Here is a 19,435-nt window from a genome sequence, read left to right as displayed (position 1 = left end):
CCCATAGAATGTAATATGTTTAGAACCTTGGACACTGTAGCTTATTCACTTAAATCTCTCAGAAATTGTATGTCTGGTATGCACAGTCTGGTTAGCACAGTTAGTAAGATGTTGAGTTTGCACTATCAAATTAAGGCTGTCATTGGTTTGAATCCTGTGTCATCATGTTTTTATTTTACTAGTGTGGTTTGTGGCTCTATATTAAGAATGCCTATGTCTTTTAACAACAATAGTCAAGTCTTCCAATGGACTTTTTAGTGACACCCTATGGATAGCTTTATTTTCACATTGTTTACTCAAATATTGAATGCTTATGTCTTATAAATTTAGTAGGTAAGTATTCTAATGACTTGCTTATGACACCCCATAGAATATATTATGTTTAGTACCTTGTACACTGTAGCTTATTCACTTAAATCTCTGATAAATCGTGTGTCTGATATGCACAGTAAGGTTAGCACAATTAGAAAGGTGTTGCATTTGCACTATCAAATTAAAGCTGTCATTGGTTCAAATCCCATGTTATCATGTTTTTAGTTTACTAGTGTGGTTTGTGGCTCTATAATATGAATGCCTATGTCTTTTAACAACAATAGTCAAGTCTTCCAATGGACTTTTTAGTGAAACCCAACAGATAGCTTTATTTTCTCTTTGTTTACTCAAATTATGAAAGCATATGTCTTATAACTTTAGTAGGAAAGTATTCTAATGACTTGCTTATGACACCCCATAGAATATATTATGTTTAGAACCTTTTACACTGTAGCTTATTCACTTAAATCTCTCATAAATTGTATGTCTGGTATGCACAGTCTGGTTAGCACAGTTAGTAAGGTGTTGAGTTTGCACTATCAAATTAAGGCTGTCATTAGTTTGAATCCTATGTCATCATGTTTTTATTTTACTAGTGTGGTTTGTGGCTCTATATTAAGAATGCCTATGTCTTTTAACAACAATAGTCAAGTCTTCCAATGGACTTTTTAGTGACACCCTATGGATAGCTTTATTTTCACATTGTTTACTCAAATATTGAATGCTTATGTCTTATAAATTTAGTAGGTAAGTATTCTAATGACTTGCTTATGACACCCCATAGAATATATTATGTTTAGTACCTTGTACACTGTAGCTTATTCACTTAAACCTCTGATAAATTGTCTGTCTGGTATGTACAGTCTGGTTAGCACAGTTAGTAAGGTGTTCTGTTTGCACTATCAAATTAAGACTGTCACTGGTTCAAATCCCATGTTATCATGTTTTTAGTTTTCTAGTGTGGTTTGTGGCTCTATAATATGAATGCCTATGTCTTTTAACAACAATAGTCAAGTCTTCCAATGGACTTTTTAGTGAAACCCAACAGATAGCTTTATTTTCTCTTTGTTTACTCAAATTATGAAAGCATATGTCTTATAACTTTAGTAGGAAAGTATTCTAATGACTTGCTTATGACACCCCATAGAATATATTATGTTTAGAACCTTTTACACTGTAGCTTATTCACTTAAATCTCTCATAAATTGTATGTTTGGTATGCACAGTCTGATTAGCACAGTTAGTAAGGTGTTGAGTTTGCACTATCAAACTAAGGCTGTCATTGGTTTGAATCCCGTGTCATCATGTTTTTATTTTACTAGTGTGGATTGTGGCTCTATAATATGAATGCCTATGTCTTTTAACAACAAAAGTCAAGTCTTCCAATGGACTTTTTAGTGAAACCCAATAGATAGCTTTATTTTCTCTTTGTTTACTCAAATATTGAATGCAAATGTCTTATAACTTTAGTAGGAAAGTATTCTAATGACTTGCTTATGACACCCCATAGAATATATTATGTTTAGTACATTGGACACTGTAGCTTATTCACTTAAAGCTCTGATAAATTGTCTGTCTGGTATGCACAGTCTGGTTAGCACAGTTAGTAAGGTGTTGGGTTTGCACTATCAAATTAAGACTGTCATTGGTTTGAAACCCATGTTATCATGTTTTTAGTGTGGTTTGTGGCTCTATAATATGAATGCCTATGTCTTTTAACAATAATAGTCAAGTCTTCCAATGGACTTTTTAGTGAAACCCAATAGATAGCTTTATTTTCTCTTTGTTTACTCAAATTTTTAAAGCATATGTCTTATAACTTCAGTAGGAAAGTATTCTAATGACTTGCTTATGACACCCCATAGAATGTAATATGTTTAGAACCTTGGACACTGTAGCTTATTCACTTAAATCTCTCATAAATTGTATGTCTGGTATGCACAGTCTGGTTAGCACAGTTAGTAAGATGTTGAGTTTGCACTATCAAATAAGGCTGTCATTGGTTTGAATCCTATGTCATCATGTTTTTATTTTACTAGTGTGGTTTGTGGCTCTATATTAAGAATGCCTATGTCTTTTAACAACAATAGTCAAGTCTTTCAATGGACTTTTTAGTGACACCCAATAGATAGCTTTATTTTCTCTTTGTTTACTCAAATTATGAAAGCATATGTCTTATAACTTTAGTAGGAAAGTATTCTAATGACTTGCTTATGACACCCCATAGAATATATTATGTTTAGAACCTTTTACACTGTAGCTTATTCACTTAAATCTCTCATAAATTGTATGTCTGGTATGCACAGTCTGGTTAGCACAGTTAGTAAGGTGTTGAGTTTGCACTATCAAATTAAGGCTGTCATTAGTTTGAATCCTATGTCATCATGTTTTTATTTTACTAGTGTGGTTTGTGGCTCTATATTAAGAATGCCTATGTCTTTTAACAACAATAGTCAAGTCTTCCAATGGACTTTTTAGTGACACCCTATGGATAGCTTTATTTTCACATTGTTTACTCAAATATTGAATGCTTATGTCTTATAAATTTAGTAGGTAAGTATTCTAATGACTTGCTTATGACACCCCATAGAATATATTATGTTTAGTACCTTGTACACTGTAGCTTATTCACTTAAACCTCTGATAAATTGTCTGTCTGGTATGTACAGTCTGGTTAGCACAGTTAGTAAGGTGTTCTGTTTGCACTATCAAATTAAGACTGTTACTGGTTCAAATCCCATGTTATCATGTTTTTAGTTTTCTAGTGTGGTTTGTGGCTCTATAATATGAATGCCTATGTCTTTTAACAACAATAGTCAAGTCTTCCAATGGACTTTTTAGTGAAACCCAACAGATAGCTTTATTTTCTCTTTGTTTACTCAAATTATGAAAGCATATGTCTTATAACTTTAGTAGGAAAGTATTCTAATGACTTGCTTATGACACCCCATAGAATATATTATGTTTAGAACCTTTTACACTGTAGCTTATTCACTTAAATCTCTCATAAATTGTATGTCTGGTATGCACAGTCTGATTAGCACAGTTAGTAAGGTGTTGAGTTTGCACTATCAAACTAAGGCTGTCATTGGTTTGAATCCCGTGTCATCATGTTTTTATTTTACTAGTGTGGATTGTGGCTCTATAATATGAATGCCTATGTCTTTTAACAACAAAAGTCAAGTCTTCCAATGGACTTTTTAGTGAAACCCAATAGATAGCTTTATTTTCTCTTTGTTTACTCAAATATTGAATGCAAATGTCTTATAACTTTAGTAGGAAAGTATTCTAATGACTTGCTTATGACACCCCATAGAATATATTATGTTTAGTACATTGGACACTGTAGCTTATTCACTTAAAGCTCTGATAAATTGTCTGTCTGGTATGCACAGTCTGGTTAGCACAGTTAGTAAGGTGTTGGGTTTGCACTATCAAATTAAGACTGTCATTGGTTTGAAACCCATGTTATCATGTTTTTAGTGTGGTTTGTGGCTCTATAATATGAATGCCTATGTCTTTTAACAATAATAGTCAAGTCTTCCAATGGACTTTTTAGTGAAACCCAATAGATAGCTTTATTTTCTCTTTGTTTACTCAAATTTTTAAAGCATATGTCTTATAACTTCAGTAGGAAAGTATTCTAATGACTTGCTTATGACACCCCATAGAATGTAATATGTTTAGAACCTTGGACACTGTAGCTTATTCACTTAAATCTCTCATAAATTGTATGTCTGGTATGCACAGTCTGGTTAGCACAGTTAGTAAGATGTTGAGTTTGCACTATCAAATAAGGCTGTCATTGGTTTGAATCCTATGTCATCATGTTTTTATTTTACTAGTGTGGTTTGTGGCTCTATATTAAGAATGCCTATGTCTTTTAACAACAATAGTCAAGTCTTTCAATGGACTTTTTAGTGACACCCTATGGATAGCTTTATTTTCTCTTTGTTTACTCAAATTATGAAAGCATATGTCTTATAACTTTAGTATGAAAGTATTCTAATGACTTGCTTATGACACCCCATAGAATATATTATGTTTAGAACCTTTTACACTGTAGCTTATTCACTTAAATCTCTCATAAATTGTATGTCTGGTATGCACAGTCTGGTTAGCACAGTTAGTAAGGTGTTGAGTTTGCACTATCAAATTAAGGCTGTCATTGGTTTGAATCCCATGTCATCATGTTTTTATTTTACTAGTGTGGATTGTGGCTCTATAATATGAATGCCTATGTCTTTTAACAACAAAAGTCAAGTCTTCCAATGGACTTTTTAGTGAAACCCAATAGATAGCTTTATTTTCTCTTTGTTTACTCAAATATTGAAAGCATATCTTTTATAACTTTAGTAGGAAAGTATTCTAATGACTTGCTTATGACACCCCATAGAATATATTATGTTTAGTACCTTGGACACTGTAGCTTATTCACTTAAACCTCTGATAAATTGTCTGTCTGGTATGCACAGTCTGGTTAGCACAGTTAGTAAGGTGTTGGGTTTGCACTATCAAATTAAGACTGTCATTGCTTCGAATCCCATGTTATCATGTTTTCTAGTGTGGTTTGTGGCTCTATAATATGAATGCCTATGTCTTTTAACAACAATAGTCAAGTCTTCCAATGGACTTTTTAGTGAAACCCAAACAGATAGCTTTATTTTCTCTTTGTTTACTCAAATTATTAAAGCATATGTCTTATAACTTTAGTAGGAAAGTATTCTAATGACTTGCTTATGACACCCCATAGAATATATTATGTTTAGAACCTTTTACACTGTAGCTTATTCACTTAAATCTCTCATAAATTGTATCTCTGGTATGCACAGTCTGGTTAGCACAATTAGTAAGGTGTTGAGTTTGCACTATCAAATTAAGACTGTCATTGGTTCTAATCCCATGTTATCATGTTTTTATTTTACTTGTGTGGTGTGTGGCTCTATAATATGAATGCCTATGTCTTTTAACAACAAAAGTCAAGTCTTCCAATGTACTTTTTAGTGAAACCCAATAGATAGCTTTATTTTCTCTTTGTTTACTCAAATATTGAATGCATATGTCTTATAACTTTAGTACGAAAGTATTCTAATGACTTGCTTATGATATCCCATGGAATATAGTATGTTTAGTACCTTGGACTTTGTAGCTTATTTACTTAAACCTCTGATAAATTGGATGACTGTTATGCTCAAACTGGTTAGCACAGTTGGTAATGTGTTGGGTTTGCACTATCAAAGGAAGACTATCATTGGTTTGAATTCTATGTCATCATGTTTTTATTTTACTAGTGTGGATTGTGGCTCTATAATATGAATGCCTATGTCTTTTAACAACAAAAGTCAAGTCTTCCAATGGACTTTTTAGTGAAACCCAATAGATAGCTTTATTTTCTCTTTGTTTACTCAAATATTGAATGCATATGTCTTATAACTTTAGTAGGAAAGTATTCTAATGACTTGCTTATGACACCCCATAGAATATATTATGTTTAGTACCTTGGACACTGTAGCTTATTCACTTAAACCTCTGATAAATTGTCTGTCTGGTATGCACAGTCTGGTTAGCACAGTTAGTAAGGTGTTGGGTTTGCACTATCAAATTAAGACTGTCATTGCTTCGAATCCCATGTTATCATGTTTTCTAGTGTGGTTTGTGGCTCTATAATATGAATGCCTATGTCTTTTAACAACAATAGTCAAGTCTTCCAATGGACTTTTTAGTGAAACCTAAACAGATAGCTTTATTTTCTCTTTGTTTACTCAAATTATTAAAGCATATGTCTTATAACTTTAGTAGGAAAGTATTCTAATGACTTGCTTATGACACCCCATAGAATATATTATGTTTAGAACCTTTTACACTGTAGCTTATTCACTTAAATCTCTCATAAATTGTATCTCTGGTATGCACAGTCTGGTTAGCACAATTAGTAAGGTGTTGAGTTTGCACTATCAAATTAAGACTGTCATTGTTTCTAATCCCATGTTATCATGTTTTTATTTTACTTGTGTGGTGTGTGGCTCTATAATATGAATGCCTATGTCTTTTAACAACAAAAGTCAAGTCTTCCAATGGACTTTTTAGTGAAACCCAATAGATAGCTTTATTTTCTCTTTGTTTACTCAAATATTGAATGCATATGTCTTATAAATTTAGTACGAAAGTATTCTAATGACTTGCTTATGATATCCCATGGAATATAGTATGTTTAGTACCTTGGACTTTGTAGCTTATTTACTTAAACCTCTGATAAATTGGATGACTGTTATGCTCAAACTGGTTAGCACAGTTGGTAATGTGTTGGGTTTGCACTATCAAAGGAAGACTATCATTGGTTTGAATTCTATGTCATCATGTTTTTATTTTACTAGTGTGGATTGTGGCTCTATAATATGAATGCCTATGTCTTTTAACAACAAAAGTCAAGTCTTCCAATGGACTTTTTAGTGAAACCCAATAGATAGCTTTATTTTCTCTTTGTTTACTCAAATATTGAATGCATATGTCTTATAACTTTAGTAGGAAAGTATTCTAATGACTTGCTTATGACACCCCATAGAATATATTATGTTTAGTACCTTGGACACTGTAGCTTATTCACTTAAAGCTCTGATAAATTGTCTGTCTGGTATGCACAGTCTGGTTAGCACAGTTAGTAAGGTGTTGGGTTTGCACTATCAAATTAAGACTGTCATTGGTTTGAAACCCATGTTATCATGTTTTTAGTGTGGTTTGTGGCTCTATAATATGAATGCCTATGTCTTTTAACAATAATAGCCAAGTCTTCCAATGGACTTTTTAGTGAAACCCAATAGATAGCTTTATTTTCTCTTTGTTTACTCAAATTTTTAAAGCATATGTCTTATAACTTCAGTAGGAAAGTATTCTAATGACTTGCTTATGACACCCCATAGAATGTAATATGTTTAGAACCTTGGACACTGTAGCTTATTCACTTAAATCTCTCATAAATTGTATGTTTGGTATGCACAGTCTGGTTAGCACAGTTAGTAAGATGTTGAGTTTGCACTATCAAATTAAAGCTGTCATTGGTTTGAATACTATGTCATCATGTTTTTATTTTACTAGTGTGGTTTGTGGCTCTATATTAAGAATGCCTATGTCTTTTAACAACAATAGTCAAGTCTTCCAATGGACTTTTTAGTGACACCCTATGGATAGCTTTATTTTCACATTGTTTACTCAAATATTGAATGCTTATGTCTTATAAATTTAGTAGGAAAGTATTCTAATGACTTGCTTATGACACCGCATAGAATATATTATGTTTAGTACCTTGTACACTGTAGCTTATTCACTTAAATCTCTGATAAATCATGTGTCTGGTATGCACAGTAAGGTTAGCACAATTAGAAAGGTGTTGTATTTGCACTATCAAATTAAAGCTGTCATTGGTTCAAATCCCATGTTATCATGTTTTTAGTTTACTAGTGTGGTTTGTGGCTCTATAATATGAATGCCTATGTCTTTTAACAACAATAGTCAAGTTTTCCAATGGACTTTTTAATGAAACCCAATAGATAGCTTTATTGTATCTTTGTTTACTAAAATATTGAATGCTTATGTCTTATAACTTTAGTAGGAAAGTATTCTAATGACTTGCTTATGACACCCCATAGAATATATTATGTTTAGTACCTTGGACACTGTAGCTTATTCACGTAAATCTCTGATTTATTTATTTATTTATTATTTATTTATTTATTAGCAGTTTCTTATATAGCGCAGCATATTCCGTTGCTCTTTACAATTAGAACAACAATTATAGAACAAAACTGGGCAAAGACAGACAGACAGAGGTAGGAAGGCCCTGCTCGCAAGCTTACAATCTATAGGGAAATAGGCATTGATACACAAGGATAGATGCTACCAGTCACATAATGGTTCCCCAGGTTGCTAGGTTCTTAATGGGTTGTATATGATATGATCACCCAGCAATGTTGGAAGACAAAATGTGAGTTTATGTGGACTGTACAGAGGGGATGTAACTTGATAGGGAAGCTGTGAAGGTTATGTGTGTGGGTCTGAAATTTGGTAGGCTTGTCTGAAGAGATGAGTTTTCAGAGAACGTTTAAAGGTTTGGAGACTAGAGGAGAGTCTTATTGTGCGTGGGAGTGCATTCCACAGAGTGGGTGAAGCCCGGGTAAAGTCCTGTAATTTTGAGTGGGAACAGGTAATACATGTGGATGAGAGACGCAGATCTTGTGCAGAGCGGAGAGGTCTGGTAGGGAGATATTTTGAGATGAGTGAGGAGATGTATGATGGTGCAGTTTGGTTAATAGCCTTGTATGTAAGTAAAAGTATTTTATATTTGACACGGTAGAATACCGGTAACCAATGGAGGGACTGACAGAGCGGATCAGCAGATGAAGAACGTCTGGCGAGGAAGATTAGCCTCGCAGCTGCATTTAAAATGGATTGAAGTGGTGATAGCCTATGTTTGGGAAGACCAGTAAGGAGACTATTACAATAATCAATGCGGGAGATGATGAGTGCATGGATTAGAGTTTTTGCAGTGTCTTGTGTAAGATAAGGGCGTATTTTGGATATGTTTTTAAGGTGCATGTAACATGATTTAGAGACAGATTGAATGTGTGGAACAAAGGACAGTTCAGAGTCGAGGGTGACACCTAGGCAACGAGCTTGTGGGGTGGGGTGGATAGTTGCATTGTCAACAGTTATAGAGATATCAGGTTGGTAACTACTCTTAGCTGGTGGGAAAATAATTAATTCGGTTTTGGAAATGTTGAGTTTGAGGTGGCGAGATGACATCCAGGATGAAATGGCAGACAGGCATCCAGTGACACGAGCCAATACTGGTGGTGACAAATCTGGGGAGGATAGGTAGATTTGAGTATCATCAGCATACAAATGATACTGAAATCCAAAGGAGCTGATTAGTTTACCAAGAGAGGAGGTATAGATTGAGAAAAGCAGAGGACCTAAGACTGAGCCTTGCGGTACTCCAACTGATAGAGGTAGAGAAGAGGAGGTAGAATCAGAGAAGTGAACACTGAAAGAGCGATTAGATAGGTAGGATGAGAACCAAGAAAGGGCTGTGTCCTGAAGACCTAGGGATTGTAGTGTTTGTATGAGAAGAGAGTGGTCAACAGTGTCAAAAGCAGCAGAGAGATCTAGAAGAATAAGTAGTGTGTAATAGCCTTTAGATCTAGCAGTGACCAGATCATTCACTACTTTGGTCAGTGCCGTCTCTGTGGAGTGTTGAGCACGAAAGCCTGACTGAAGTGGATCCAATAAGTTGTGCGAGTTAAGAAAGTGTGTAAGGCGAGTGTAGGCAAGCCTCTCAAGTAGCTTGGAGGGACTGGGTAGCTGAGAAATGGGACGGTAGTTAGAGAGTGTGTTTGGGTCAGAGTTGTGTTTTTTTAGAATGGGAGTAATGACTGCATGTTTAAACAGAGAGGGAAAGATACCAGTAGAGAGAGAGAGATTACAGATTTTAGTTAAGGTTGGGATAAGCACAGGAGACAAAGTTTTACTGACCTGTGAGGGTATAGGATCAAGAGGAGAGGTAGTGGAGTAGGAGGAAGAAAAGAGTGTTGATACTTCATCTTCACTTGTGGGATCAAATGAAGAGAAAGTTCCAGAGGGTTCAGGTAGGGGATTGAGCAGGTCACTGGCTGAGTTAGAGCATACCATTTCATCTCGGATTTTATCAATCTTATCTTTGAAGTAGGAAGCAAGTTCTTGTGCACGGATAGTAGCTAGTGGGGGAGGTGAGGGAGGGTAAAGAAGTGATTTAAATGTATTAAAAAGTCGCTTGGGGTTGTTGGCATGATAAGAGATGAGAGATTGGAAATATGTTTGTTTGGCAGTGTCCAGGGCCTGACGATAGGAGTGGTAGGTAGTCTTATATGTGAGAAAGTCACTTGGATTCTGAGATTTCCGCCACTGACGTTCTACTTTACGTGACAGTTTTTGTAGGTGTCTTGTTGATTTTGAGTGCCATGGTTGGCATCTAAGCCTACGTGGAGTGTGATGGGTAGCTGGAGCCACTTCATCAAGGGCACTCTCTAGGGTCTGGTGCAGGTGTGATACAGCAGTGTCAGGTGTAGTAAATGTAGAGATTGGTGAGAGCAGTTGTTGCAGAGAAGTGGAAAGTTGTTGAAAATGTATATTGTTAGTATTTCTGCGGGTTAGAGGAGGCTTGCTTGGTTTTAGTGTCCTAGAATTTAAAGTAATAGAAGAGATTGTGAAGGTGATCAGGTTGTGATCAGAGAGAGGGAAAGGAGTGTTATTGAATTCGGAAACTGAGCAGAGCCTGGTGAACACAAGATCAAGGCAGTGGCCCTCATGGTGAGTAGAGGAGTCGGACCATTGGGTTAGGCCAAGAGAGGAGGTTAGAGAGAGGAGTTTGGATGCATGAACAGATTGTGGACTGTCAAGAGCTATATTGAAATCACCCATAATGATGGTGGAGATGTCAGAGGATAAGAAGTGTGGGAGCCAGGCAGAGAAATCTTCTAGAAATTGTTGTTTAGGTTGCCCAGGAGGGCGATAGATAGCTGCAACACGCAGAGAGAAGGGGGTGAAAATCCTGATAGAGTGAACTTCAAATGAGGTGAATGCGAGTGATGGAACCTGAGGTAGAACAGTGTATGTGAAAAACTGTGACAGTAAGATTCCGACCCCACCACCTTTACTATTAGGCCTAGATGTGTGTGAGAAGTGGAAACCACCATGTGACAGTGCTGCAGGGGAGGCAGTGTCTGATTGTGTGAGCCATGTTTCTGTTATAGCCAGCAGATTAAAGTTGTGAGATATGAAGAGGTCATGGATGGATGTTAATTTGTTACAAACAGAGCGTGCATTCAATAAGGCACATTTTACTGATTTGGAGGGGGATGGGAGACACGTGATATTTATGAGGTTAGATGGATTTCTATGTTGTTTTGAGACAGCAGAGTGTGAGAGGGGAAGGTAGCTGGGGCCTGGATTTGGTGATATGTCACCAGCTAATAAAAGCAGAAGAGTGAGATAAATCTTGGTGGATGTTTGCGAGTGTTTGTACTGGTGGCCAATTGCGGTTGTCAAAGTACTTGCAGAGAGGAAAGTATAAATCTCATGAGTGTTTAGAAGAGGGGAGTGGAGAATAGAAGCTGTAATGTGTACAGAGGGGTGAGTTTCAGGGTGAGTGTAGAATGTTTTAAATTTGGTGAGAATTCCATGAATTGAAATTAGACACAGTAGTGTGATGAGCATGCTGAGGTTGTTTGTGTCTTATGGGTTAAGTGGAGGTAGAGTAAGTTGTTAAAGTAAGTTACCTTTTCTTGATGTTTTTCAATGTTTGTTCAACTGTTTTTTTTAACTGTTCGGATAACACACTTATTAATTCCACACTTAAAAAATTCCAGCAAGCTACCCCCAGCAAGCTGACCCCTTAACTGTCTCTAAGGAAATACTGTCTCTGATTAGGAACAGGCCTACCTCTGAACATTTGGTCACCTGACTGAAATGCTAATTGATCATCAAACAAATTGCACTTGTACTATCAAATTAAGACTGTCATTGGTTCGAATCCCATGTTATCATGTTTTTATTTTACTAGTGTGGTTTGTGGCTCTATAATATGAATGCCTATGTCTTTTAACAACAAAAGTCAAGTCTTCCAATGGACTTTTTAGTGAAACCCAATAGATAGCTTTATTTTCTCTTTGTTTACTCAAATATTGAATGCATATGTCTTATAACTTTAGTACGAAAGTATTCTAATGACTTGCTTATGATATCCCATGGAATATAGTATGTTTAGTACCTTGGACTTTGTAGCTTATTTACTTAAACATCTGATAAATTGAATGACTGTTATGCTCAGACTGGTTAGCACAGTTGGTAAGGTGTTGGGTTTGCACTATCAAAGGAAGACTATCATTGGTTTGAATTCTATGTCATCATGTTTTTATTTTACTAGTGTGGATTGTGGCTCTATAATATGAATGCCTATGTCTTTTAACAACAAAAGTCAAGTCTTCCAATGGACTTTTTAGTGAAACCCAATAGATAGCTTTATTTTCTCTTTGTTTACTCAAATATTGAATGCATATGTCTTATAACTTTAGTAGGAAAGTATTCTAATGACTTGCTTATGACACCCCATAGAATATATTATGTTTAGTACCTTGGACACTGTAGCTTATTCACTTAGAGCTCTGATAAATTGTCTGTCTGGTATGCACAGTCTGGTTAGCACAGTTAGTAAGGTGTTGGGTTTGCACTATCAAATTGAGACTGTCATTGGTTTGAAACCCATGTTTTTAGTGTGGTTTGTGGCTCTATAATATGAATGCCTATGTCTTTTAACAATAATAGCCAAGTCTTCCAATGGACTTTTTAGTGAAACCCAATAGATAGCTTTATTTTCTCTTTGTTTACTCAAATTTTTAAAGCATATGTCTTATAACTTCAGTAGGAAAGTATTCTAATGACTTGCTTATGACACCCCATAGAATGTAATATGTTTAGAACCTTGGACACTGTAGCTTATTCACTTAAATCTCTCATAAATTGTATGTCTGGTATGCACAGTCTGGTTAGCACAGTTAGTAAGATGTTGAGTTTGCACTATCAAATTAAGGCTGTCATTGGTTTGAATCCTATGTCATCATGTTTTTATTTTACTAGTGTGGTTTGTGGCTCTATATTAAGAATGCCTATGTCTTTTAACAACAATAGTCAAGTCTTCCAATGGACTTTTTAGTGACACCCTATGGATAGCTTTATTTTCACATTGTTTACTCAAATATTGAATGCTTATGTCTTATAAATTTAGTAGGAAAGTATTCTAATGACTTGCTTATGACACCGCATAGAATATATTATGTTTAGTACCTTGTACACTGTAGCTTATTCACTTAAATCTCTGATAAATCGTGTGTCTGGTATGCACAGTAAGGTTAGCACAATTAGAAAGGTGTTGTATTTGCACTATCAAATTAAAGCTGTCATTGGTTCAAATCCCATGTTATCATGTTTTTAGTTTACTAGTGTGGTTTGTGGCTCTATAATATGAATGCCTATGTCTTTTAACAACAATAGTCAAGTTTTCCAATGGACTTTTTAATGAAACCCAATAGATAGCTTTATTGTATCTTTGTTTACTAAAATATTGAATGCTTATGTCTTATAACTTTAGTAGGAAAGTATTCTAATGACTTGCTTATGACACCCCATAGAATATATTATGTTTAGTACCTTGGACACTGTAGCTTATTCACTTAAATCTCTGATAAATTGGGCATCTGTTATGCACAGTCTGGTTAGCACAGTTAGTAAGGTGTTGGGTTTGCACTATCAAATTAAGACTGTCATTGGTTCGAATCACATGTAAGTATGTTTTTATTTTACTAGTGTTGTTTGTGGCTCTATATTATGAATGCCTATGTCTTTTAACAACAATAGTCAAGTCTTCCAATTGACTTTTTAGTGACACCCAATAGATAGCTTTATTTTCTCTTTGTTTACTCAAATATTGAATGCATATGTCTTATAACTTTAGTAGGAAAGTATTCTAATGACTTGCTTATGACACCCTGTAGAATATTTCATGTTAAGTACCTTGAACATTGTAGCTTATTTACTTAAATCTCTGATAAATTGTGTTACCGGTATGCACAGACTGGTTAGCACAGTTGGTAAGATGTTGGGTTTGCACTATCAAATTATGACTGTCATTGGTTCGAATCCCATGTAAGCGTATTTTTATTTCACTAGTGTGTTTTGTGGCTCTATATTATGAATGCCTATGTCTTTTAACAACAATAGTCAAGTATTCCAATGGACGTTTTAGTGAAACCCAATAGATAGCTTTATTTTCTCTTTGTTTACTCAAATATTAAATGCATATGTCTTATAACTTTAGTAGGAAAGTATTCTAATGACTTGCTTATGACACCCCATTGAATATATCATGTTTAGTACCTTGGACATTGTAGCTTATTCACTTCCTATAAATCTCTTATAAATTAGATGACTGGTATGCACAGACTGGTCAGCACAGTTGGTAAGATTTTGGGTTTGCACTATCAAATTAAGACTGTCATTGCTTTGAATCCCATGTAAGCATGTTTTTGTTTTACTAGTGTGGTTTGTGGCTCTATAATATTAATGCCTATGTCTTTTAACAACAATAGTCAAGTCTTCCAATGGACTTTTTAGTGAAACCCAATAGATAGCTTTATTTTCTCTCTGTTTATTCAAATATTGAATGCATATGTCTTATAACTTTAGTAGGAAAGTATTCTAATGACTTGCTTATGACACTCCATAGAATATATTATGTTTAGTACCTTTTACACTGTAGCTTATTTACTTAAATCTCTGATAAATTGTGCTGTTGGTATGCACAGACTGGTTAGCACACCTTAGTAAGGTTTTCGGTTTGCGCTATTGAATTAAGACTGTCATTGGATCGAATTCCATGTTATCATGTTTTTATTTTACTAGTGTGGTTTGTGGCTCTATAATATGAATGCCTATGTCTTTTAACAACAATAGTCAAGTCTTTCAATGGACTTTTAAGTGAAACCCAATAGAAAGCTTTATTTTCTCTTTGTTTACTCAAATATTGAATGCATATGTCTTATAACTTTAGTAGGAAAGTATTCTAATGACTTGCTTATGATACCCTGTAGAATATAGTATGTTTAGTACCTTGGACATTGTAGCTTATTTACTTAAATCTCTGATAAATTGTGTGACTGGTGTGCATAGACTGGTAAGTACAGTTGGTAAGGTGTTGGTTTTGTACTATCAAATTAAGCCAGTCATTGGTTTGAATTCCATGTAAGCATGTTTTTATTTTACTAGTGTGGTTTGTGGCTCTATAATATGAATGCCTATGTCTTTTAACAACAATAGTCAAGTCTTCCAATGGACTTTTTAGTGAATCCCAATATATAGCTTTATTTTCTCTTTGTTTACTCAAATATTGAATGCATATGTCTTTTAACTTTAGTAGGAAAGTGATCTAATGACTTGCTTATGACACCCCATAGAATATATCATGTTTAGTACTTTGGACATTGTAGCTTATTCACTTACTGTAAATCTCTGATAAATTGGATGACTGGTATGCACAGACTGGTTAGCACAGTTGGTAAGATTTTGGGTTTGCACTATCAAATTAAGACTGTCTTTGGTTTAAATCCAATGTTATCATGTTTTTATTTTACTAATTTGGTTTGTGGCTCTATAATATGAATGCCTATTTCTTTTAACAACAATAGTCAAGTCTTCCAATGGACTTTTTCAGTGAAACCCTATAGATAGCTTTATTTTCTCTCTGTTTACTCAAATATTGAATGCATATGTCTTATAACTTTAGTAGGAAAGTATTCTAATGACTTGCTTATGACACCCCATAGAATATATCATGTTTAGTACCTTGGACATTGTAGCTTATTCACTTCCTGTAAATCTCTGATAAATTAGATGACTGGTATGCACAGACTGGTTAGCACAGTTGGTAAGATTTTGGGTTTGCACTATCAAATTAAGACTGTCATTGCTTTGAATCCCATGTAAGCATGTTTTTGTTTTACTAGTGTGGTTTGTGGCTCTATAATATGAATGCCTATGTCTTTTAACAACAATAGTCAAGTCTTCCAATGGACTTTTTAGTGAAACCCAATAGATAGCTTTATTTTCTCTCTGTTTACTCAAATATTGAATGCATATGTCTTATAACTTTAGTAGGAAAGTATTCTAATGACTTACTTATGACACTCCATAGAATATATTATGTTTAGTACCTTGGACACTGTAGCTTATTCACCTAAATCTCTGATAAATTGTGCAGTTGCTATGCACAGACTGGTTAGCACACCTTAGTAAGGTTTTCGGTTTGCGCTATTGAATTAAGACTGTCATTGGATCGAATCCCATGTTGTCATGTTTTTATTTTACTAGTGTGGTTTGTGGCTCTATAATATGAATGCCTATGTCTTTTAACAACAATAGTCAAGTCTTCCAATGGACTTTTAAGTGAAACCCAATAGAAAGCTTTATTTTCTCTTTGTTTACTCAAATATTGAATGCATATGTCTTATAACTTTAGTAGGAAAGTATTCTAATGACTTGCTTATGATACCCTGTAGAATATAGTATGTTTAGTACCTTGGACATTGTAGCTTATTTACTTAAATCTCTGATAAATTGTGTGACTGGTGTGCATAGACTGGTAAGTACAGTTGGTAAGGTGTTGGTTTTGTACTATCAAATTAAGCCAGTCATTGGTTTGAATTCCATGTAAGCATGTTTTTATTTTACTAGTGTGGTTTGTGGCTCTATAATATGAATGCCTATGTCTTTTAACAACAATAGTCAAGTCTTCCAATGGACTTTTTAGTGAATCCCAATATATAGCTTTATTTTCTATGTGTTTACTCAAATATTGAATGCATATGTCTTTTAACTTTAGTAGGAAAGTGATCTAATGACTTGCTTATGACACCCCATAGAATATATCATGTTTAGTACTTTGGACATTGTAGCTTATTCACTTACTGTAAATCTCTGATAAATTGGATGACTGGTATGCACAGACTGGTTAGCACAGTTGGTAAGATTTTGGGTTTGCACTATCAAATTAAGACTGTCTTTGGTTTAAACCCAATGTTATCATGTTTTTATTTTACTAATTTGGTTTGTGGCTCTATAATATGAATGCCTATTTCTTTTAACAACAATAGTCAAGTCTTCCAATGGACTTTTTCAGTGAAACCCTATAGATAGCTTTATTTTCTCTCTGTTTACTCAAATATTGAATGCATATGTCTTATAACTTTAGTAGGAAAGTATTCTAATGACTTGCTTATAACACCCCATAGAATATATCATGTTTAGTACCTTTAACATTGTAGCTTATTCACTTCCTGTAAATCTCTGATAAATTAGATGACTGGCATGCACAGACTGGTTAGCACAGTTGGTAAGATTTTGGGTTTGCACTATCAAATTAAGACTGTCATTGCTTTGAATCCCATGTAAGCATGTTTTTGTTTTACTAGTGTGGTTTGTGGCTCTATAATATGAATGCCTATGTCTTTTAACAACAATAGTCAAGTCTTCCAATGGACTTTTTAGTGAAACCCAATAGATAGCTTTATTTTCTCTCTGTTTACTCAAATATTGAATGCATATGTCTTATAACTTTAGTAGGAAAGTATTCTAATGACTTACTTATGACACTCCATAGAATATATTATGTTTAGTACCTTGGACACTGTAGCTTATTCACTTAAATTTCTGATAAATTGTGCAGTTGGTATGCACAGACTGGTTAGCACACCTTAGTAAGGTTTTCGGTTTGCGCTATTGAATTAAGACTGTCATTGGATCGAATCCCATGTTGTCATGTTATTGTTTTACTAGTGTGGTTTGTGGCTCTATAATATGAATGCCTATGTCTTTTAACAACAATAGTCAAGTCTTCCAATGGACTTTTTAGTGAATCCCAATATATAGCTTTATTTTCTCTTTGTTTACTCAAATATTGAATGCATATGTCTTTTAACTTTAGTAGGAAAGTGATCTAATGACTTGCTTATGACACCCCATAGAATATATCATGTTTAGTACTTTGGACATTGTAGCTTATTCACTTACTGTAAATCTCTGATAAATTGGATGACTGGTATGCACAGACTGGTTAGCACAGTTGGTAAGATTTTGGGTTTGCACTATCAAATTAAGACTGTCTTTGGTTTAAATCCAATGTTATCATGTTTTTATTTTACTAATTTGGTTTGTGGCTCTATAATATGAATGCCTATTTCTTTTAACAAGAATAGTCAAGTCTTCCAATGGACTTTTTCAGTGAAACCCTATAGATAGCTTTATTTTCTCTCTGTTTACTCAAATATTGAATGCATATGTCTTATAACTTTAGTAGGAAAGTATTCTAATGACTTGCTTATGACACCCCATAGAATATAGTATGTTTAGTACCTTGGACTTTGTAGCTTATTTACTTAAATCTCTGATAAATTGTGTGACTGGTATCCACAGACTGGTTAGCACAGTTGGTAAGGTGTTGGGTCTGCACTATCAAATTAAGACTGTCATTGGTTTAAATCCCATGTAAGCATGTTCTTATTTTACTAGTGTGGTTTGTGGCTCTGTATTACGAATGCCTATGTCTTTTAACAACAAAAGTCAAGTCTTCCAATGGACTTTTTAGTGAAACCAAATAGATAGCTTTATTTTCTCTTTGTTTACTCAAATATTGAAAGCATATCTTTTATAACTTTAGTAGGAAAGTATTCTAATGACTTGCTTATGACACCCCATAGAATATATTATGTTTAGTACCTTGGATACTGTAGCTTATTCACTTAAACCTCTGATAAATTGTCTGTCTGGTATGCACAGTCTGGTTAGCACAGTTAGTAAGGTGTTGGGTTTGCACTATCAAATTAAGACTGTCATTGCTTCGAATCCCATGTTATCATGTTTTCTAGTGTGGTTTGTGGCTCTATAATATGAATGCCTATGTCTTTTAACAACAATAGTCAAGTCTTCCAATGGACTTTTTAGTTGAACCCAAACAGATAGCTTTATTTTCTCTTTGTTTACTCAAATTATGAAAGCATATGTCTTATAACTTTAGTAGGAAAGTATTCTAATGACTTGCTTATGACACCCCCTAGAATATATTATGTTTAGAACCTTTTACACTGTAGCTTATTCACTTAAATCTCTCATAAATTGCATGTATGGTATGCACAGTCTGGTTAGCACAGTTAGTAAAGTGTTGAGTTTGCACTATCAAATTAAGACTGTCATTGGTTCTAATCCCATGTTATCATGTTTTTATTTTACTTGTGTGGTGTGTGGCTCTATAATATGAATGCCTATGTCTTTTAACAACAAAAGTCAAGTCTTCCAATGGACTTTTTAGTGAAACCAAATAGATAGCTTTATTTTCTCTTTGTTTACTCAAATATTGAATGCATATGTCTTATAACTTTAGTACGAAAGTATTCTAATGACTTGCTTATGATATCCCATGGAATATAGTATGTTTAGTACCTTGGACTTTGTAGCTTATTTACTTAAACCTCTGATAAATTGAATGACTGTT

This window comes from Pseudophryne corroboree, chromosome 8 (assembly GCF_028390025.1).
Source record: "Pseudophryne corroboree isolate aPseCor3 chromosome 8, aPseCor3.hap2, whole genome shotgun sequence".
In the NCBI taxonomy this organism is placed as follows: Eukaryota; Metazoa; Chordata; class Amphibia; order Anura; family Myobatrachidae; genus Pseudophryne; species Pseudophryne corroboree.
The sequence above is the reverse complement of the archived record's forward strand: the minus strand, read 5'-3'. Positions refer to the sequence as shown.